Source organism: Triticum dicoccoides, chromosome 5A, assembly GCF_002162155.2.
Source record: "Triticum dicoccoides isolate Atlit2015 ecotype Zavitan chromosome 5A, WEW_v2.0, whole genome shotgun sequence".
Lineage (NCBI taxonomy): Eukaryota > Viridiplantae > Streptophyta > Magnoliopsida > Poales > Poaceae > Triticum > Triticum dicoccoides.
In genome coordinates, this window is record NC_041388.1 from 218951304 (window position 1) to 218956684 (window position 5381).

Genomic DNA, 5381 nt, shown 5'->3' on the forward strand with positions numbered 1-5381 from the left:
CTCGCGGCCACCGCCACCCCTAGCCTCGCCGATGCGCTCAAAGGCTCCGCCTCAACCCCCTCTTCCTCCCCACCGATCCACGGCCCTCCGGAAGCCCTGGATGCTGCCAGCTTCGCCGTTCCCCTCCTCGGCCACCGCGGATGCCGCTCGTCGATTCGCCGTCTCCGCCACCTCCCCGAGCCCACCGAGCTGCTCGTCGACCTCGCCGTGAGCTCCTCTGCCGAACCCCTCTCTCCCCGTGCTCTATTTCCCTTCATAGCCGCCGTTACCACCGCGGCCGAGAGCCTCTCGCCGCCGGCCATGGCGTGGCCGTGGCCACAGCCACCGCAGCTCGCTCCCGAGCCCACCGTCGTGCTCACCGCAACCCCAGGAGGCCGCAGCGCCCTTCCGTTTCCCCTCTTGTGCACCGTAGCGCCGTTCCCGCCAACGCCCGAGGTCCGGCAGCCGCTGAGCTCGACGCCGGCGAGGATTACGGCCGCCCTAGCTTCTCCCGTTTGCCCTGTTAGATGCGCGCGAGCCTGGGCATTCCGTAGATGCCCTCCGCCGGCCATTTGGTCGCCGGAGCAAGAAACCCGAAGGCCTCCGCCACCTCGGCCTCGCCGGCGACTCAACGCCGGCGGGATTGAGTCGTTTGACCAGGGGTTTGACCTCCCCTGGGTCTATGACAGGTGGGCCCCCGCCATCAGGTGATTAGTTTAAGCTAATCACCACCTAATCTAACCCCCTGACACAGACATGTGGGCCCTAGTGCCCCTAATCTTTAATTAAACTAAACTAACCCCCCTGTCTAACCTGTGTCACTGACGTGTGGCCCCCACACGTCAGGTTTGACTCTGGGCGACCCAGTTGACCTGCTGACCTCAGCCTTACGCCATGCTGACGCAATATTCCTTTTCTGGAATTTAGTTCATTTTATAAATATTCAGGAAATTCCAGAAATTTGTAAAAAACTTCAATAATTCATAGTAATTCAACCGTAACTCCAAATTAAATAATTTATATATGAAAAATTATCAGAAAAATTCAAGGAATCCATCTTTACCATTTTCATGCATGTTAGAACAACTTATAGATGCTGTTTAGCACAAATCATATAAATGGCATTTGAATAATCACATATGGAGTTTGAATTTGAATCTTGTATTCAAACCAACTTCATTTAATCTGTTGCTAGTTGCATTAGCTCAAAACACATTCATATTGCCATGTCATAGCATGCATCATTTTGTGCATTGCATTGATTGTGTTCTTCTTTGTTGCCGGTATCTGTTCCCTCCCGGTAGACGATGTTCCGACATTGTGATCGTTGACACTGATGAAGACTCAATGTTATCTTCAGAAGTGCCAGGCAAGCAAAACCCCCTTGTTCATTCCGATACAATCCTACTCTCTCGCTCCTGCTCTCTTTTAATGCATTAGGACAACAACGATTCAACTGTTACTTGCTGCGGTAGCTGAACCCCTTTATCCTTTTTATGACCTGTCATTGCCACAGTAAATAGATGAAACCCACTAGCATGAGTAGGAGTTGTTTGAGCCCTGTTGTGCCTACTCATTCATGTTTGTTTGTCATGCCTGCTACTGCTTAGAGTTGAGTCAGGTCTGATTCATCGGGGATGAATCAGAGGTGTGTGAACATGTCCTACTGTGTGTGAGCTAAGTGTGTGAACACGATTTGGTAAAGGTAGCGGTGAGAGGCCATGTAGGAGTACATGGTGGGTTGTCTCATTGCAGCCGTCCTCAGGAACTGAGTTCTGTGTTGGTGATCCATGATTCAGCTACTACCATACATTGGGCCCTGAAATATGACCCCGCTCGACTTCTTATTCACCCTTGTCCTCTGTCCAGGAGTTGCAAGTAGTTTCTGGTGTTTGTAGCTTACTGGAGGCCGTGGACAGCGCTGACTGTAGGGGTGGGCTGTGATGCGGTAGGTACGTGGCACGGTGTACCGGATGCCCGTTTGGTGTCTCGGGAACCCTGTTCACATCATTTGGGGCTGTGAGCGAAACTCCGGCCGGATCTCGTCATGGATGGAACCCGAATAGGCAATAAACCTGGACTAGAGACTTAGGTGTTTAGGTAGGTCGTGGTCTACACCCACGTCGGCTTTCGCTTGAAGTCTGCCGAGCACATGTCGTGTGCAGACGCTAAGTGGTGGAAACATGTATGAAGAAGTACACCCCTGCAGGGTTAATATCATCTATTCGAATAGCCGTGTCCGCGGTAAAGGACTTCTGGGTTGCTTATATCAGTTCATAGACAAGTGAAAGTGGATACTCTAAAATACGCAAGATAAGCGTGAGTGCTATGGATGGCGTTCTCGTAGGGAGACGGGAGCGGATCCATAGTGGTGTATTGATATGGTGAATATGTGGACTCGTGTGCGCCACCTCAAAAGAGTTGCTTGCAGTCGTAGTTTAGGATAGCCACCGAGTCAAAGCTGGCTTGCTGCAGTTAAACCCCACCATCCCCTTGTTGATAATGATGCATATGTAGTTAGTTCTGATGTAAGTCTTGCTGGGTACATTTGTACTCACGTTTGCCTATTTTATGTTTTTTGCAGAGAGACTTCGGTCTCACTAGTAGTTCCACATGGACTTCGACGTTTAGCTTGTTACCTCAGCTACGGTCTTGTGCCTCGGCAGGATTTGGTAGATAGTCAGGCTTCTCAGCCTTTTTCATTTATAGATGTCTGTACTCAGACATGATAGCTTCCGCTTGTGCTTTGATATGTATGCTCTGAATGTTGGGTCATGAGACCCCTGTTTGTAATATCTCGCTCCTCGGAGCCTATTGATTAAATACTTGAGTTATAGAGTCATGTTGTGATGCCATGTTGTATTTGCACATATCGAGCATATTGTGTGTATGTTATTGAAATGCTTGGTATGTGTGGGATCTGACTATCTAGTTGTTTATTCTTTGTAGCCTCTCTTACCGGGAAATGTCTCCTAGTGTTTCCACTGAGCCATGGTAGCTTGCTACTGCTCCGGAACACTTAGGCTGGCCGGCATGTGTCCTTCTTCGTTCCTATGTCTGTCCCTTCGGGGAAATGTCACGCGATGAATACCAGAGTCCTGTTAGCCCGCTACAGCCCGGTTCACCGGAGTCCTGCTAGTCCAGTGCTACAGCCTGGATTCACTCGCTGATGACCGACACGTTCGATGCTGGGTCATGGATGCCTGTCCCTGTAAGTTTGTGCCACTTTGGGTTTACGACTAGCCATGTCAGCCCGGGCTCCTTATCATATGGATGCTAGCGACACTATCATATATGTGTGCCAAAAGGCGCAAACGGTCCCGGGCAAAGGTAAGGCGACACCCGTGGGAATACCGTGCGTGAGGCCGCCAAGTGATATGAGGTGTTACATGCTAGATCGATGTGGCATTGAGTCAGGGTCCTGACACCCGGCTCCTTATGAGGTGCCGGGAAAGACCAAGAAGGCCAAGGGAACCCGAAAGAGTTCCCGGCGCCAGGTGGTATCGGACTCATCATCCGATAACTCCGTGACGCACTCCTCCCCCGAAGACGAGGAGGAAGAAGAGGATGCTCCCCCTTCAGTTGGGGGAGACAAGAAAAGGAAGGCCGCCCCAACCCGGGGGGGGGGGGCGAAGGGTCCAAGAAAGGAAGGACCCTCCTTCCGGACTACTCCATTACCGCCGCCGAAGGCGAAGACGAGTGGCTGCTCAGGACCAAGCCCCTGGCGAAGTCGTAAGTATCCGGATGCCAGAGTAGTTTATAGCATACATTTGTCGCACCGCTTCTCCTAATGCCGAATCATGATTATGCAGACCGCCACAAGCTCGTATCGACGTATCGTCGGACTGCTCCCTGGGCTCGTCGGATATGGATAGCGATCCACTTCCAACCGCCACCTCCCCTTGCCCTATGGACAACGACGAGGTATTGTCTCAAGAGGTACCGGGTCGAGGGGAGACAGCCCCGGAGGCGCCTCAAGGCGACCTTCCAGACTCCGGGAGCAGAGGGAGCAAGGCTCCCGAGGGCTCCGAGTTCCGCCCTCTGCCCAACACCGCGCCGGAACCTCCAATGGTTCCGGACTCAGGCAGGCGGTCTCCTTCCAAAAGGGGCAAGACGCCAGTGCCGGTGACCTCTGTCCATCAAGAGGCACCGGACAATCTGCTGGGAGCACTTCGTAGCGCTTCCATCGACGAGGAGCACTGCACTATTATGAGTGCAGTGGTCCAGAAGGTTCAGTCCGCCAAGAGCGGACTGAGTGAAGCCTATGCCAGCCTTCTAACAGGCTTTGAGGTAAGTTTTTGAAATATGGGGAAAAATATTACCGCATAGACAGTAGCCCCTGATGCTCTGTTCGGTGTTCACAAAGAAAAGCCAAACATAGGATCAAACAATATCGCAGGAGTCTAATATAAGTATGTCAATATGTGTATGCAGGGTTCGCTGCTGGCATCTGCCGCGCTGACTGCGGAGGTTGCCGCACTGAAGCAGGACCTTAAAAGGTCCAAGGACGAGCTCGGCCTTGCCAAGAGGCAGATCGAGGAGAACAAAGGTAAGTAGTACCTAGTCTATGGATATGTATAAAAAGAATGCGATTGCAAAATGACAGGATCATCGTAAATTTGCCAAGGGCCACGACCGAGGTGGCAACCCTGAAGCAAGCACTATCCGAGGCCAAAAACAAAGTGGCCAAGGAGCGCACCAAGAGGGAAAGGCAAGAGGCTCGGGTGGGCGAGGTGCAGCAAGAGCTCCACGCTCTCGTGACAAAGCACGAGGCGTTGGAGCTTGACTTGAAGACACGAGAGTCCGAGCTTGCCGCGGCCCTCGAGAGCGCAAAGAATGCCAAGGCCGAAGCCCAAAAGGCCCTCCAGGAGATTGATGCGATGAAGAAGATAGGGGCGGGTAAGGCATTCTATATGCAAAGCAAGCATGTGAAAGTAAATTACTTGTTACTTACCTGAATCCGGAGCTCTCCAGGAGCATTTGCATATTTGCCCCATAGCGTGTTGGATGCCGCAACGTTTTACCAGGCCGAGGAGGGAAGCTCAATGGATAAGTTGTTCTAGGCCCAATATACTGGGACCGAACACCCAGTGCCTATGAGCGACCAGCTAAAGCAGCTGGTCGAGCTACACAAGGCGGCCGAACAGGCCATGAAGGGCTTTGTAGTCCGGTTGTGGCCTGGTGACGCCCTTCCGAACAGCTACTTCGGTCTGGTGAGGCGGCTTGTGGATGCTTGCCCACGGCTGGAAGTCGTCAAGCGGTCCGTCTGCATCAAAGGTGCACGCCGAGCTTTCGCCCGTGTGAAGGTGCAATGGGCCAATCTAGACGCCGTGAAGCTGATCAAGGAAGGGCCGCTGGAGGGCAAGGACCATCGCCACCCCGAGATGTACTATGAGGGTGTC